Raw genomic sequence first — 18,603 nt, 5'->3', positions numbered from 1 at the left:
ATTGTACTCTATGCTACTTTCTCCCCACCCCCACCCTCCTCTAGCTTATCTCTCCACGCTTCAGGCTCACTGCCTTTATTCCTGATGAAGGGCTTTTGCCCGAAACGTCGATTTTGAAGCTCCTTGGATGCTGCCTGAACTGCTGTGCTCTTCCAGCACCACTAATCCAGAATGGAGGATGGTATAGGTGGTCTGATTAGCAAGTTTGCAGATGACACTAAGATTGGTGAAGTAGCAGATAGTGAAGGGGACTGTCAGAGAATACAGCAGAATACAGATAGACTGGAGAGTTGGGCAGAGAATTGGCAGATGGAGATCAATCCGGGCAAATGTGAGGTGATGCATTTTGGAAGATCCAATTCAAGAGCAAACTATACAGAAAAGCCACAGGGAAAAATGATGTACAGAGACGTGGGTGCTCAGGAAAATTGTTCCCTGAAGGTGGCAATGCAGATCAATAGAGTGTTCAAGAAGGCATATGGCATGCTTTCCTTCGTTGGACAGGGTATTGAGTACAAGAGTTAGCAGGTCATGTTTGGTTCAGCCACATTTTGAGTACGGTGTATAGTTCTGATCGCCACATTACCAAAAGGATGTGGACGCTTTGGAGAGGGTGCAGAGGAGGTTCACCAGGATGTTGTCCGGTATGGAGGGCGCTAGCTCTGAAGAGAGGTTGAGTAGATTAGGATTATTTTCATTAGGAGATGGAGGTCGAGAGGGGACCTGAATGAGGTCTACAAAATCATGAACGGTATAGACAGGATGGATAGCAAGAAGCTTTCTCCCCCCAGAGTGGGGGACTTAATTACTCGGGGTCATGAGTTCAAACTGAGAGGGGAAATGTTTAAGGGAGATATGTGTGAAAAGTTCTTTACACTGAGGGTGGTGGGTGTCTGGATGCGTTGCCAGCGGAGGTGGTACAGGTGGGCAAGACAGCGTCATTTAAGATGTATCTAGACAGATACATAAATGGGCAGGGAACAGAGGGATACAGATCCTCAGAAAATAGGCAGCAGGTTTAGATAGAGGATCTGGACCGACGCAGGTTGGAGGGCTGAAGGGCCTGTCCCTGTGCTGTAATGTTCTTTGAGTGTAGTTGAATAGAGAGAGTTTGGAGTTCAGGTCCATTGTTCTCTGAAAGTGGAGTCCCAGGTAGACAGGGCAGTGAACAAAGCTTTGGGCCTTCGTCAGTCAGGGCAAGGAGTATAAAAATTGGGAAGTTATGTTGCAGTTGTACAGGACATTAGTGAGGCCGCACTTGAAGTATTGTGTTCAGTTTTGGTCACCTTGCTACAGGAAGGATGTTATTAAACTGGAAAGAGTGTGGAAGAAATTTATAAGGATATTGCCAGGACTCAACAGTCCAAGTTATAAGGAGAGGTTGGTCAAGCTGGGACTTTTTTCTTTAGAGCGTAGGGAGACTGAGGGGGGATTTTATAAAAGTGCATAAGATCATGAGAGGCATGGGTTGGGTGAATGCAGTCTTTTTTCCCATGGTTGGGGAATCAAGGACGAGAGGGCATTAGTTTAAGGGTAGAGGGGAACGAACAAAAGGAAACCTGAGGGGACAACCTTTTTTAAACAGAGGGTGGTGCGTATATGGATTAAGCTGCCAATGGAAGTGGTTGAGGCAGGTACATTAACAACATTTAAAAGGCATCTGGACAGATATATGGATAGGTAAGGATTAGAAGGAAATGGGCCAAGTGGAGGGAAATGGGGTTAGTGATGATGACGATTTTGGTCAGCATGGACCAGTTCGGGCCGAAGAGCCTGTCTCCGTGCTGTAGGACTCTATGACTCTAACACTTGCTTTAGCAACACAAAAAACACCACAACAAATTGGAAGGGGCAACACAAGGCCAAGCTTGTCACAGATGGTCAAGTTCACAATCTCAAGTTATGCCGAAAACCAGGAGTCACAGCTAAATAAAGAAACCACTGCAGTAGGAGATGATGGCCCAGTGCTAACTTCATTGAGCAGTAGCAATCCTGCTAGGATATTGCAATACCACAACTTACCTGTTGTGGTAAGTAGGTAAGTGCTGAATTTTGCTTGTTGTATGAGTCACAGCTAAATAAAGAAACCACTGCAGTAGGAGATGATGGCCCAGTGCTAACTTCATTGAGCAGTAGCAATCCTGCTAGGACATGGTTTCAAACCCACCATGGCCATTGATGGAATTCAAACTCCAATCATTAAAACAATCTGAAACTGAGACAACATGGTATTGATAACTGTGAAGCTATCCCTGATTGTTATAAAGACCCTTTACATCACTGAGGGATAACATGCAGGTGCAGTAATCCAATTGGAGTGTCAGCTTTCATCGCAAGGGGGTTTGATTGTAGACCACATTTGGAGTACTGTGTGCAGTTTTGGTCTCAGGAAAGATATTATTGCCATATAGGAAAGATTTGATCTCTCGAGAGATTTACTGGATATTTCCTGGGCAGGAGAGTTTCAATTATGAAGGTTGGAAGAGGCTGAGGTTGATTTCCTTACAGCAGAGAAGGTTGAGGGGGAGGGAGTGGATCTGATTGAGATGACGAAATTCTGTAGGGCATACATGGGTTAGATAGGGGAGAAACCTTTCCTCTGAATAGAAGGGTCAATAACCAAGGGCATAGGTTTAAGATAAGGAACAGGGGATTTAGAAGGATTTGAGGAAAAATCTTTTTAGCCCGAGGGTGATGGATATCTGGAACTGACTGGCTCAGAGGTTGAGAGGCAGGAACCCTGAAGTCATTTAAAAAATATTTAGATGAACACTTGAAATATAATAGCAACGAGGCTACAGGCCAAGTGCTGGAAAATGGGATTAGAATAGATAGGTGTTTGATGACTAGCAGACCACAAATGGGCTGAAGGGTCTCTTTCCATGCTGTAAAATCTCTGATTATAGGGAGTAAAATAAACGTTCATCAGACTTGTTCCAGGGATGCCAAGAAGAAAGATTGGGAAAACTAGACCTGTATTATCTAGAGATTCGAAGATTTAGAGTTCATCTCAATGAAATTTATAAAATACCTCAAAGAATAGACAGGGTAGATTCAGGTAAAATACTTCCCTTGTTTAAGGTAAAGTGGAACTAGAATTCGAGGCACTATTTAAAAATAAGGAGGATGCCATTTATGAGCAAGTTGAGTATTTTATTTAAGTCAGAGGGTTGTGAACCTTTGGAATTCTCTACCACAGAAGCTCAGACTTTGAGTATACTCAAGGTAGGGATTGATAGATTTCCGATAACCAATGCTATACAGGGTTATAGCAGGAGAAAGTGAGGTCTGCAGATGCTGGAGATCAAAGTTGAAACTTTATTGCTGGAACAGCACAGCAGGTCAGGCAGCATCCAGGGAACAGGAGATTCGACGTTTCGGGCACAGGCCCTTCTTCAGGAATTCCTGAAGAAGGGCCTGTGCCCGAAACGTCGAATCTCCTGTTCCCTGGATGCTGCCTGACCTGCTGTGCTGTTCCAGCAATAAAGTTTCAACAAGGGTTATAGCAGGAAAGGCTGAGGCACTTGGGGCTGTTTTCATTGGAGAAGAGAAAGTTTAGGGGTGACTTGATAGAGGTGTATAAGATGATTAGGGGTTTAGATAGGGTTGACCATGAGAACCTTTTTCCACATATGGAGTCAGCTATTACGAGGGGGCAAAGCTTAAAATTAAGGGGTGGTAGGTATAGGACAGATGTTAGGGGTAGATTCTTTACTCAGTGAGTCATGAGTTCATGGAATGCCCTGGCAGGAGCAGTGGTGGACTCTCCCTCTTTATGGGCATTTAAACGGGCATTGGATAGGCATATGGAGGATAGTGGGCCAGTGTAGGTTAGGTGGGCTTGGATTGGCGCAACATCGAGGGCCAAAGGGCCTGTACTGCGCTGTATTTTTCTATGTTCTATTTTATGGAGATGGTGTGAGTAAAAGCCATTAAAATGTTTGGTCAACCACAGGCCGCATGGGCTACTCCTGCTCATATGTTTCCATGGTGATGCAAGGGAAATCTTTTTCACCCAGAGGGTGGTGAGACTCTGCAACTGACTGCCCATAACTGTGGTCGAAGCAGAAACCCTCCTAACATTGAAGAAGTATTTAGATGTTTACTTGTGATGTCAAGGCACACAAGATTATGGGCCAAGTGCTGGCAAAGGGGATTAAAATAGATAGTTGGTTTAGACCGGCACTTACTCAATGGGTTGAAGGGCCTTTTTTTCTGTGCTGGATTCCAAAGGTAGGGTTATAGAATCTTAATTTCAGCACAGATGGAGGCCATTCAGACCATCATGCCCATCCTGATAGTTCTTTCAAAATCACATCCAATCCATCCACTCTTCACACCCTGTTGGTTATTCATTTGTCAGGTACATGTTCAATCACCTTAACAACCCTCTGGGTGAAGAGATGTCTCATTTTCCTCTGCTCCTATTACCAATTACCTTAAACCCCAGAAGCTCTGGTTAATTGTCCAGTTAACAGAGGAAACTCTGCCTCCTCAGACCTGCTCTGTCAAGCTCCCTGTAAGTTTAGATTCTTCTGTTCAGGATCTTCTTAATCTTCCTTGCCCAAAATGAAAAATATGCCTGCACACAGCTGAACAGTACACAGCAGCACTGTCCTCACAGCCAGTGCATAGCTGCCCTGCCTCCACAATCAATGCACAGCATTTCGCGTTCCCTGCCAACTCCCCCCAACAACCAGTGCGCAGCAACACTGTGCCCAATCAGTGGTCAGCAACACAGCTTCCCCCACCCAGTGAACAGCAGCCCTGTCCAAAGTACTACAGACCCCAAAAGCCTCAGGCCCTGGTTAATGCACCAGCTGGTCCTCAATTCTGTGTAGAAGACATGTTTACCAATCACTGACAGCCAGAGGTATATAGGTAGACTGCAGAAGCTGGAAACCAGATTCTGGATTAGTGGAGCTGGAAAGGCACAGCAGTTCAAGCAGCATCCGAGGAGCAGGAAAATCGACATTTCGGGCAAAAGCCCTTCATCAAAAGCCCTACAGAACCCCCCTGGTGCTCACCTTCACCCTAACAACCTTCTCATAAACCAAATCATCCGCTAACATTTCCGCCACCTCCAAAAGGATCCCACCACCAGGGATATATTTCCCTCCCCACCCCTTTCCACCTTCCGCAAAAACCGTTCCCTCCATGACTACCTGGTCAGGTCCACGCCCCCCTACAACCCACCCTCCCATCATGGCACCTTCCCCGCCACCGCAGGAATTGCAAAACCTGTGCCCACACATCATCCCTCACCTCCATCCAAGGCCCTAAAGGAACCTTCCCCATCCAAAGTTTTACCTGCACATCTACTAATATCATTTATTGTATCCGTTGCTCCTGATGCGGTCTCCTCTACATTGAAGAGACTGGACGCCTCCTAGCAGAGCGCTTTAGGGAACATCTCTGGGACACCCGCACCAATCAACCACACCACCCTGTGGCCCAACATTTCAACTCCCCCTCCCACTCTGCCGAGGACATGGAGGTCCTGGGCCTCCTTCACCGCCGCTCCCTCACCACCAGACGCCTGGAGGAAGAATGACCTATCACCTTCATCCCCTCCCCCACTCACCCATTGTACTCTATGCTACTTTCTCCCCTCCCCACCCTCCTCTCATTTATCTCTCCACCCTTCAGGCTCTCTGCCTTTATTCCTGATGAAGGGCTTTTGCCCGAAACGTCGATTTTACTGCTCCTCGGATGCTGCCTGAACTGCTGTGCTCTTCCAGCACCACTCTAATCTAGAAGCCAGAGGTATATGCTATACGTAGATTCATCTAATCAAGCTTTACGGAAGGATGCCATTCAGCCAATCTCTACTAATTCTTTCAGGAAGTAATTCAGTTCATCCCATCCCCCTGCTCTTTTGCCATTTCGCTGCAATTTCTTTTCTCAGCAAGATTTATTTATTTTTCCTGTGAAGCCTGCTCCTCAACTTGTATCCTACCAAGCAGTTTATCCCCAAACCTGAAAGCTCAATAGAGACAGAGTCACACAACGTAGTAACAGATTCTTCGGTCCAACCAGTCCATGCCGACCATAATCCCAAATTTAAATTAAACTAATCCGACCTGCCTGGGTTTGATCCATATCTCTCCAAACCTCTCTTATTCATGGACTTATCCAAATGTCTGTTAAACATTGTAACTGTATCCACATCCAGCACTTCCTCTACAAATTCATTCCACATGCAAACCACACTGTGTAAAAAAAAGCTCATGTCCTTTGCAAGTCTTTCTCCTCTTACCTTAAAATATGCCCCTAGTCTCGAAATCCCCCATCATAAGGAAGAGACACCTGCCATTCACTTTGCCTATACCCTTCATGATTTTAAAATCCTCTATAAGGTCACTCCTTAGCCTCGAATGCTCTGGTGCAAAAAGCCCTAGCCTATGCAGCCTCTCCCTATGAATACCTTGTGTTAACTCTGGTTCTTTTGCCACCTTGACCCTGTGCTTTCCACTTGCCAGCCTGTCAGCCAATTGGAAACCCTCTCTCTTTTTTTAGGTTACCCCAGCAATTCATAGTTTTGCTTTGCCTCTTAATAAATTCCCCGTCACCTCATACAATCATAGATTTATACAGATCTACAGCACAGAAAAGATCCTTCAGTCCATTGAGCCTGTGCCAATCAAAATCAACCATCTAACTATGCTAATTCCACTCTCTAGCACTGTATATCTTGACATTGTAAGTAGGCATCTAAATACTTCTTAAAATGTTGAGGATGTCTGCCACTACCATCCTTACAGCAGCCAGTTCCAGATTCCCACCACCCTCTGGGTAAAAGGTCTTTTCCTCTAACCTACCTGCGTCTTACATCAAACCTATGCCCTCTGGTTATTGATCCCTCTCTCAAGGGAAACGTTTCTTCCTATCTATCCTATCCATGCCCACCATATTTTTTATATCTCAATCATGTTCCCCTTGCTTCAATCTCCTCTACAGTAGGCAAAATGACCCCAGTTTCTCCAATGAATCCATCCAAGTCCTTCACTCTTGGAGCTAACCCTGTGATTGTATATTTTTTGTCTTTATTGCTCTCTTTCTGAAACCTTCACATTAAGTTCCAAACCTGTGGTGTCTCGAACCAGGCACATTGCTGTACACAGAATCACTGAGAGGAAGTAGGAACACAAACAAGATCAACCTGTCTCATGTTGACACCAAATCTGACACCACAGGTATGTCCAGCATGCAGGGTAGGACGAGGCTGGTTTGAATTGTTGAGTGCGATGACTAGCTGACAGGTTGTGCAGTGAGTCTAGCAACAAAATGAGGAATGATCAAGGAACAGTCTCCTTTGAACTCTTCCACATCTACTCAGAAATTTCAGAAACATATTCACTGCTGCCTCTCACATGAGTTCAAACCACTAGCCCCTGCCATGGGTCCTGTATTAAGTTAGGCCCTGTATTAAGTCCTCCATTCAATAGGTTTGTGGCTCATCCAATATAACCACACCTCCACTCCTTCTACCTTCCCCTGTAGCACTTGATTTCCTGACTAATGAAGAACCCCTTCCACTCAGCCTTAAGTATACATGAGGACACTAACCCCCTCGGCTAAGTTTTCAAACCGGGTTCTGAAAAAGCTGAACTGCTTTGGGCCATTTCGGAAGGCTGTTAAGAGTTAACTATGTTGCTGTGGGTCTTGTGTCTCAAGTAGACCAGACTAGCTAAGGACAGAAGTTTTCCTTCCCTGAAGGATAGTTAACCAGTTAACCAACCCAACAATATTGCCAATTCTTGCCCCAGTCATTGATTTATGCTGTTTTATAACTTCTGAACATCTATTCTAAATGCGCCAGAAAGGTATTCAATTACAATGGCATCACATGTGCTCATCCTCATTGGACAATATGCATTGCACATGAGGGTCAACATCTTCAATTGAATTCCAACTTCCAATGTTATTGGATCACACCCAGCGATCGGAGTAACAGTGTAGTGCCTATTAGACGAGGTGTTGTTGGAAGCTCTACTTTTCAGATGAGATACGAAACCAAGATCGCAGACTGCCTTCCTTGGGATATGAAGGATCTCATTCTCACTATCCTGAAGAGGAGCAGGGAGCTCTCCCCAGTGCCCCAAGCCAACATTTGGAAAATACCTGAAATGGCATGGTGGCTCAGTGGTTAACACTGCTGCTTCTCAAAGTCCGGGGTCCCAGGTTCAACTCCACCCTCAGGTGAATCTGTGTGGGAAATGGTAGGGAAGTGGATCTAGATGGGATGCTCTTTGTAGGGTTGGACTCAAGGGACTGCTTCCACCACACTGTAGGGATTCTATGATTCAAGGTGCCTCAGTCAAGACTCCGGACACGTTATTTTGGGTGTGGGCAAGAGGACGTGGAATCCACATATTTTGAACTCAATTTCTACTCAAGGTCGTGCAAAAAGATAGTTCATTTTTTCACAGCCTTGATGAAACTTTTATTTCAAAATGTTTGATCAACTTCAAATATCCAAGGCAGGAGGGTGAACACAACTGACAAACGGGTATATTCACTAAGAGTTACAACATGGTACTTCTAGACAAGAAACGGAATCTTGTTTAGACATTGTGGAGAGGACCTGCATAAAGCCCTGAGGCTTAATAATCAATGTCAGAACACAGAAACATAGAAAATAGGAGCAGGAATAGGCCATTCAGCCCTTCAGGCTGTTCTGCACCCCAAGGTGATCAGGACTAATCATCCAATTAAGTCCCCTGTATCCTCTTTCTCCCCATATCCTTAGATTGCATTAGCCCCAACAGCTGTATTTAATTCTTTCTTGAAAACATTCAATATTGTGGCCTTAACTGCTTTCTGTAGCAGAGAATTCCACAGGCTCACCACTCTCTGGGTGAAGACACTTTTCATCTCAATGCTAAATGGTCTCCATATTCTTAAACTGTAGCCCATGGTCTAGACTCCCTGTCTAGTCCTGTTAGAATTAAGTTTCTAATGGGGTCCCCCTCATTTTTCTAAACTCCAATGAATATAGTCCTGGCCAAACCAGTCTCTCTTCATGTACCAATTCTACTATCCCAGAAATAAATCTGGTCAATCTTTGCTGCATTCCCTCTATACCCAGAATATCCTTTCTCAGATAGAGAGATCAAAACTGCACAAAAATCTACTGGTGTGGTCCCACCAAATCCCTGTATAATGCAGCAAGTCATCCCTGCTCCTGAACTCAAATCCACTCATTATGAAGGCCAATATACAATTTACTTCCTTCACTGTCTGATGCACCTGACGCTTACTTTCAGCAACTGGTGTACAAAGACACCCCACTCATTGCCCTTCCCCCTTTCCAAACTATCACCCATCAGATAATGATCTGTCTTCCTGTTTTTTGCTCTGAAAGTGGATAACCTCTTATTTATCCCCATTATACAGCATCTGCCATGCATTTGCACACTGGTTAGTCCAAATCTCACTGAAGCATCTCTGCATCCTCCACACAGCGCACCCTCCAATCCAGCATTGTGCTGTCTTGCAAACTTAGCAATATTACATTTTGTTCCCTCCTCTTAATCATTGATATCAAGCATTCAACTCCACAAGCAGATAACAAGATATGAAGGGATATGGGCCAAGTGCTGGCAAGCGGGACTAGATGAGGTTGGGATATCTGGTCGGCATGCATGAGTTGGACCTAAGGGTCTGTTTCCGTGCTGTATATCTCTATGACTCTATAATGGTTCTTTGATCAATAATCCTTGCCCTTAAAAAGCAGCAGGATGGAATGAGACAAGGAAGCAGAATGTGAAAATTAGAAAGGAAGAATATGATTTTAGATAACCTAACTTTATGATGTATTATTTCCTCTATCAGGACACTTCTTTGTGTGATAAATAATCTCAATATCATCACTAATAGACCACCTTGCTCTCATACATTTCTACTCTGGGCTTGCTACACTATTCCAATGAAACTCAACACAAGCTTGAGGAACAACACCTCATTTTCCTCTTGGACACTTTACAGCCTCTAACACACAACACTGAGTTCCACAACCTCATTATTTTTGTACTCTGTATACTGTTTTTATTAATATCCCCAGTCATGTCTATATGCATCTTGTTGGCTTTGTTCTCAGCAGAGGGGATCTATTTTCTCCTTTCCAGATCTTTATTTACACACACTTTACACCTCTATCTGTCCTTTACCACCACTAGCACTCCCCTTGTCTTTTGGCTTAATGAGGATACTCAAGTCTGTCCCCCTCAATCTTCCCTCTCACTCTGTCAAAAGTATAAAAACAACCATTTTACATCCTATTCAGTTTCAAAAGAGAGTCAGACTGGATTTGCAAATTAACTCCGTTTCACTCTCCAGAATTCTCTAGAATTCTCAACAAGATCACGGTTTATTTTACTTGGTGTGGAGCTCATGCCAATAATTTCTTATTTTAACTTTATCTCCTGACAGCAAGTTAATCATGGACTGAGCCAGGGGACAGATAGTGAGAGAGAAATAGAGAGCTAGACACCGAACCCAACAGAGTGCAAAACATTGGGAGTCTTCAGTAGCTTCACATTTACATAGGCCAACTGGTCTACTTTATTTGTAGTCTCTACACAATCCATCTGTCACCTATTGCATCTAACCCCTCAGCTAATTCTTCTCAGTCCTGACCTGAACCATTAATTTCCCTGCTCCTCCGATGCTGCCTGACCTGCTGGGCCTTTCCAGCTCCACATTTTATCCATTTACCTTTCTTCTGCTGTCGTGTGCTTATTGAGTTTCTCCTTCAAAAGCATCTGTGCTTTTTTAACTGAAAACCATTGCCTTGTGGGAGCGAGTTTCACACTGTCACAACTCTCCTAGTAAAGAGGATTCTTCTCAATTCCCTGTCAGCCTTATTTGTGTCTGTCTTTAATTTGATGGCATCTTAGTTTTATACCCCGCTTCACAACTGGAAATATTTTCTACACTGGACTCCATTGATATTTACAGACCTCTGCCCAGTCACCAATCTAATCCCAGTGGAAATTTTGCAAAGTGCACACGTGTGGGAATTGGGAAAAGAAGTTGCTAGAGGAGATAGAGATCCCACTACAAACCTTTCAGACCCAACATCAACTGTTCCTTTTAATAAGCAAACTTGTGCAAAGGGAAGCAAGTTGCATAACTTACCGTAAAACTAGGTCAATAACTGGCCTTGGTCCAAACTCTTCGAAAACCAACTCCTTACAGTGCAAAAGAGAAAAAACAGTTTTAAAATATTGCAATGAGCACTCCCTGCTATCATGGCATCCAACAGGGACTGATCGGAACTAAAAAAGACACCCAGCTATTTAAAAATTAAGACCCTCCCCTTGAGCAACACGTTTCACTCAGTAAATCCTGAGGAAAAAAAATTCCACTTCAAAACAATGAAGCAATGATGCGTCAAGTCTGGGATAATAATCCTTTTGCCCAATACTGTGCTAACTTGTCTGTGCATGCATTAAAACAGCTTACATTTCAAAACAGGCCAGCTCTACTGGTGACTAATATTTGAGAGCTATTCACTGCTTCATCTTGCTTCCCACTTGGCAATTTAGCACTCCCATGGGAACAGGAGTAGGCCATTCAGTCCCTGAGAATGTTCAATAAGGTCATGCCTGATCTGTGGCCGAACTCTGTATACCTACCTTTGACCATGTCCCTTACTAAATTTGCTTAAGAAAAATTTATCTATTTCAGATTTAAAATTAACCACTGTTATAGTATTCACTGCCATTTGTGGAAAAGAGTTCCAAACCTCTACCACCCTCTCTCTGTATGTAAAAGTGCTTCCTAACATCTCTCCTGAACAGTTTGGCCCTAATTTATAGACTGTGCCCCCTAATTCTCAAATCCCCAACCAGTGGATATAGTTTATCTTCATCTACCCTGTACTCTCTTATTAATATAAGACCATAAGAAATAGGAACAGGAGTAAGTCTTTGGCCCCTTGAGCCTGTTCCACCATTCAACAGGATCATGGCCGCTCTGACATTCCCCACATCCATTTTTCATGAACTCCTTGACTCCCCTACTATCAACTATCTATCTCAGTGTTAAATATACACAAGTAGTTTCAAAGACTCACAACCTCTGAGAGAAGAAATTTCTCATCTCAGTCTTCAATTGGCACCCCATAATGAAGATTTCATTCAGATCACCTTCAACCTTCTAAAATTCTACAGATAAAAGGCTTAATTTGTATGATCTCTCCGGAAGTCCAGGTATCATTCTTGTAAACCTGTGTTGTATTCTCTCCAAGATGAAGGTATTCTGTGGTGCCCAGATCTGCTCACAGTACTCCCAGGTGGGCTCTCACCAGGAATTTGTATAACTGCAGCACAACTTCTGCATCCTTGTACTCCAGTCCTCTAGATATAATGGCTGGCATTCCATTAGCTTTCTTGATTATTTTCTGCACCTGCTCATTTTAAAGATCTATGTAACTGAACCCCTTCAAATCCAAACAATTCACAATCTTTATTGTGATCCCAGCATTTCTAAACGCATAGGTCAGACAATTAAAGAACGGAAACAGAGAGTGCTGGATACGCTCAGGGGGTCTGGCAGCATCTGTCAAGAGTTAATGTTTCAAGTCCAATATGAGTTTTGATTCCAAAAAAGTCAGTCAGTCTTTGTCAAATAAAACTGCTCAGGCTCATGCTCTACAACATTTATTATCTTCCCTCACTCGCTGTCACTCTCCCTCAATCTCCTACAACACTAAACCTGCATGACCTCTGTGCTGCTGCCTAGCTCACCTGGGAAACTTCTTCCCTGCTGTTATCAGACTTTTGAACAGGCCTCTCATATATTAGAGTTAATCTTTCTCTGCACCTTCTCTGTCACTGTAACGTTACATTCTGCATTCTGTTCTATTATCCTGATGTATTTATGTAAAGTATGATTTACCTGGATAGCACATAAAACAATACTTTTCACTGTATCTTGGTACACGTGACAATAATCAAATTAAATCATCATCTTTCCTCCACTTGCACCAACATCAACAGCCCTGCCCCCCACTTTCACGTCATTCAATTCTTCCCTCACTGTCTACACCAAGTATGATCACAGTCATCTTCTTCCCCATTGCCTACTGTCGATTTCTAGCACGATGGAAGGTGACAGTAGGTGCTCCCTAACCAGTGGCATCCAACCTCTGCCTGAACATACTGGGGAGACCCCAAGCATCAATGACCCCTTCCTGATAGCTCATCCTGCAAGCCCTATTTGTACATTGCCCAGAACAACCAGTCTACATGAGACTTCAACTGCTGGCCTACCCCTTCTCAAACCCTGGCATATGGGGTGACCGTGCCAGGTGTGAACATACACTGTCTTCCCTTTTGAAGCCAGGGTGCCCCTGATCATGGGCAACTCCTTCTAACTTCTGCATGACCCTGTTCCCATCCATGCTTTACCATATTCCGCACCTCCCCTTACAAATACCGTTGCCTCCTTTAGATTTTTTATCCATCTTTCCCACAGCCTGCAGCTCCCTTTAGGTTACGCACAAGTGAGGACTGCAGATGCTGAAGATTACAGTCAAGCGTGTGGGGCTGGAAAAGCACAGCAGGTCAGGCAGCATCCAAGAAAATGAAGGGCTTTTGCCTGAAATGTCGATTCTCCTGCTCCTCAGATGCTGCCTGACCTGCTGTGCTTTTCCAGCACCACTCGCCCAAAAGGCTCCTGAGTCTTCCTCCTAATGACAGCAGTCCCCATGAAACATCATCCACCTTTTGCCTTTGTTTCTGTGGACTGTCTGACGGACTGAGCATGGCCCACTGCCTTGAGAGCTCCAGAAAATGCACTGACCTGATCGATGATTGTGCATCTTTCCGACCTCACACGCCCTAACACTCCTGCCTCAGACTGGTTACTACAGACACTCAGGACAGAGTGTGAACCACGGCCCTGCACTATTGAGGTATGGCCCCCACTGCAGAGGTGATGTCATCCCGACCAGGCACCTGATTGTGGTCAATCACCTGGATTGGTATGGGAGGCCTTGACTGACAGTGCTGGGACCCCCACACTGACAGGTGCCTCCATGGGCTTCAGTGAGGTCTGCTCCCCTGAGACTATGAGACAGGGCTGCCTGCTTGCTGCACATGCAGTGTGTTTGTTATGGAGTGAATGTGAGATTAATGAGACAAGCTGAGCATAGCAAGATGGGCGCCTGCCAGATGGAGGACAAGCTGCCTGGTTGTGTGCATGCACAAATTGGCACGGTAAGGCTTGGGAGGCTGTGAGCATGCAGATAGGTGTTCAGTGAGTGTGCACTGAGAGAGTAAGCAAGCAGCCCTGGGATGCAACCGGTGAGGTAGGTGCCTGCCGCTGCTCCCATAGTGCTCTTGCAGCAGCTTTTCAATACTGATTACTGTGAAGGAGCTCTGTGCTTCCACAGTGTCCGATGAATGAATTGGAGATGTTCCAGGTTGGTTGAGAGGGACTGGCAAATTTCTGTTGATGAGGGATGTGCGTGGCTGACGCCTGTGCATTGTGTCCTGAGATTCTGCTCGACTCTGAGCAACATTGTGGCTCCTTAAAAACAGCAATAAGCTGAAGTTGCCAGGTCCTGTCATGTTGAGAATTCTCAATGCCCAGCTTATTAGTTTTTTTATTTATTCATTCATGCGATGAGGGCGTGGCTGGCTGTGCCAGCATTTATTGCTCATCCCTAATTGCCCAGAGGGCAGTTAAGAATCAACCACATTGCTGTAGTTTTGGAGTGACATATAGGCCACACTGGTAAGGATGGCAGTTTAATTGAAGAAGGGTCATTAGTGAACCAGATGGGTTTTGCCAACAATCAACAATTGCTTCACGGTCACCATTAGACTCTTAATTCCAGATTTTTGTTGAATTCAAATTCCACCATCTGACATGACAGGATTTAAACCTGAAACATTACCTGGCTCTCTGGATTAACAGTCCAGCGATAATACACACCTTCCCCAATTATCCAGTTTGGTAAGATAGGAGACTGAGTATTAGTGAGCTGCACGGTGGGCATGGATCGGGACTCCTGGTGATAGCAGAGACTGCAGCTACAGCTGCACGGTGGGCATGGATCGGGACTCCTGGTGATAGCAGAGACTGCAGCTACAGCTGCATGGTGGGCATGGATCGGGGCTCCTGCTGATGGCAAAGACTGCTGCTACAGCTGTACTGTGGGCATGGATTGGGACTCCGAAGCCGCGAGGCAGTGGAAGTGAATTTACAACAAGGACTCATTATAGTCCTGAAACCGGAACACCTTGCGGAAATCCCAGAGATTTTAAGAAAACCTGGAGCAGTGCTTGACAAGAAGGACTGTAAAGTTGTACATTATATCTTAATTTTCTAGCTTTATTTTTTTTCTGTCAATTGAACAGAAGTTGGAGCTGTATTTTAAGTAATTTCATTTTATTCATTTTGTCAGCCAAAATGGTGCCAGATTGTGGCAACAAACCATCTTTAACCGTATTTTCCCAAATGCATGTGGCAATAAAAGCATTCATTCATTCCAGAATCACTCATCTTCAGAACTGAAAGGAATTGGGAAAAGTTATTTTTCATACTTTTAACAGATGCAAAGGAGGAACAAGAGATCAGGTGTATGGAGGCTCAAAGTAAAACATCAAAGGGAATGCTAGTGGTGGAGAAAGAGAAGAGAATGTAAAATGACTGTAAATTAATGCGTGTACGGGAGAGAACAGGTCATCTCTACAAAGAGCAAAGTAAACAAGACAGAAACAAGACAATACTGGGAGGAGGGGCATGTAGGAAAATTAGAGAATTGATTTAACTTGATCAGTTTCTAAGGTTATGAAATTCAAATTTTGAGACATTGAGTCTGTAAAGTAGCTAAAGCAAACAATGAGGTGTCGTACCTGGAGTTTGCATTGTGTTTCTTTGGAACATTATATGTCCCTTTGTTTTATAACACACCTGTGAAGCACCTGGGGGCATCTCACTCTATTAAAGGTGCTTCATGAATAAATTGTTGTCATTAACAGGAAGGATACATCTGCCTTCAGTGCCCAGAGATCATTGAACCACCTGAGAGCGCAGATAGAGGCAAGTTTCTGCCATGTTTTCTACATTCCAATAGACAGTGTTCAGGAAGAACTTGGCTGATAATTCATGGAGTACCGAGGTTGTGGAAGACGCCATATAATTCATTGTAAGTTCCTTTACATAAAGGTACTTTTACCACTGAGCATTGAGTAATGATTTCACCCTCCAAGTACTTTGAATAGGTCACAACACTACTCATTCCAGACATTTGGAAATCAGTGTTTGTGTGCAATGATGCAAATCACAAGTTATCCTTACAGACGGAAGTCAAATGTGTTTTTGATGGACGCGCCCCAGCCTAACAGAAGCTAATCATTTGTACCAGTATCTTGACACATTTGAAGTTGAAGTATTGAAGGAAGAGGGAGGATCTGATTTAAACTTACAGATTTCTGAGAGGCCTGCATAAGTGGAAATGAAGAACATGTCTCGACTAGTAGGAGAAACTAGGACCCAAGGGCACAACCTCAGAGTGAAAGGACAATCTTTAGAACTGAGATGAGGAGGAATTTCTACAGAGGGTGGGGAATCTGTGGAAGTCAATGCTGCAGAGGGCTGTGGAGGCCAAGTCATTGAGTATATTTAAGACAGAGATATATAGATTCTTGATTAATAAGGGGATCTAGTGTTACAGGGAGAAGCAGGAGAATGGGGTTGAGAAACATATCAGCCATGATCAAATGGCAGAGCAGAGTTCCTGGGCCAAATAGCCTAATTCTATTCCTATATCTTATTGTCTTATGGTCCCTCTATTATAAGGTCAGAAATGGGGATGAGCAGTGGTGCTTGCGTAATATTCAGCACCATTTACTACCCCTGAGACACTGTATCAGTCTGTGTCCAAATGGGTACATGGGTAATATCCAGGTTTAGGATGATAAGTGATGAGTAACATGTGTGCCACACAGATGCCAGCCATTGACTATTGTTTCTTGTTGACAATCTAGCCATCACTATGTGACATTCACTGGCATCACTTATCAACATCCTGACAGGTTACTATTGACCGGAGACTAAACTGGACTCACCATTTAAACAATATGATACAATTGCTGTGTGCAATTCTGGTCTATTGTGTGCAATTTTGGCCTCTTTATCTGATTGAAGGATTTTCTGGCTATGGAGGGAATGCAACAAAGGTTTACCAGACTAATTTCTGAGATGGTCGGACTGATGTATGAAGAGAGATTGGATCAGTTAAGACTACATTCACTGGAATTTAGAAGAGTGAGGGGGAATCTCATAGAAATATGTAAAATTCTAACAGGTCCAGACAGATTAAATGCAGGAAGGATGCTCTTGATAACCAGGGAGTCCAAGCCAGGGGTCACAGCCCAGAGATATGAGGTCGGCCATTAATGACGGAGATAAGGAGAAATTTCTCCAGATAGTGGTGAGCCTGTGAATTCACTGCCACAAAAAGCGATTGAGGGCAAAACACTAAATGTTTCCAAGAAGGTCTTAGACATAATTCTTAGGACTAAAGGGTTCAAAGTATACAGGGTGAAAGTGGAATGAGGGCTGAGTTGGATGATCAGCCATGATCATATTGTTTGACACAGCAGGCTCAAAAGGGCCAAATGGCCTACTCCTGCTTCCACTTTCTGTGCTTTCGTGTTTCTAAGAGAAGGTCAGTTACTAAGAATCCCACAACAAATAACTCGCTTCCTAACTCCCCAAAGTCTGCCTACTATCTACAACTCACGTTAGGAGTATGACAGAATACTCTCCACGTGCCTAAGGTGGGTGCAGCTCCAAAACTGCTTGACACTATGTAGGACAAAGCAGTCGCTTGACTGCCACTATATCACAAGCATTTGCTCCCTCCACTTCCAACACTCAGCAGCAGCACTGTGGACCCCCTATAAAATACACTGCAGAAATGCATCGAGACTCCTCAGACAACATCTTTCAAACCCACAACCACTTCCTTCTGGAAGGACAAAAAGCATGGAATTATCACCCCCTGCAAGCTCCCCTCCAAGCCATTCACCATGCTGAATTGGAAATATATTGCTGTTCCTTCAGTGTCACTGAGTCAAAATCCTGGAATTCCCTCCATAACAGCATTGTGGGTTTAACCTACAGCAGCATTTGGACTGTAGCAGTTTCACAAAGGAAGCTCACCTTCACTTCCTCAAAGGCAACTTGGGGATGGGCAATAAATGTTAGCCCAGCCAACATCCCATGAATGGGCAAAGAAAATTGGAGGGTGTGCTGAACATATGATAGGAATTATGACAACTTTACTGATCATTGTAAAATCCCACCTGGTTCACTCATGTCCTTAAAGGAAGGAAACCTGCCAGTCTGGGTTACATGTGACTCCAGATGTGATGCAATTGATTCTTAACTGTCCCTGCCTCACAAGCCAATGCATTTTGGTGCAACAAACGCTGGCCTGACCAGTGACACCCATATCCCATGATACAAAGCAGGACCTGTTCTGAGAAATATCTCTTAAATACACAAAAAGCTGAGGTTGGGAAGTACCAGTGCAGTACGACTTGCACTGGGAACGTCGTGTTCACATTGTTCGTTTCA

General features: G+C 44.2%; 1 protein-coding gene across 3 annotated transcripts in view; it reads right to left on the bottom strand.

The window, feature by feature from the left end:
• LOC122551828 (gap junction gamma-1 protein-like) overlaps positions 1 to 18,603 on the bottom strand; it is a 53,520-nt gene that overhangs the window by 13,272 nt on the left and 21,645 nt on the right. Inside the window, exon 2 of one of the 3 annotated variants that reach the window (XM_043694320.1) lies at positions 11,143 to 11,195. The exons of 1 other annotated variant lie outside the window; for it this stretch is intronic. The gene's annotated coding sequence lies outside the window, so the exon portion shown is untranslated. The remainder of the gene's footprint in view (positions 1 to 11,142; positions 11,196 to 18,603) is intronic. One more of the 3 variants, XM_043694321.1, reaches the window with a different exon arrangement.

Source organism: Chiloscyllium plagiosum, chromosome 7 (genome assembly GCF_004010195.1).
Source record: "Chiloscyllium plagiosum isolate BGI_BamShark_2017 chromosome 7, ASM401019v2, whole genome shotgun sequence".
NCBI classification, from domain to species: Eukaryota; Metazoa; Chordata; class Chondrichthyes; order Orectolobiformes; family Hemiscylliidae; genus Chiloscyllium; species Chiloscyllium plagiosum.
Note: the sequence above shows the minus strand (reverse complement) of the source record. Positions and strands in the feature narration are given on the sequence as shown.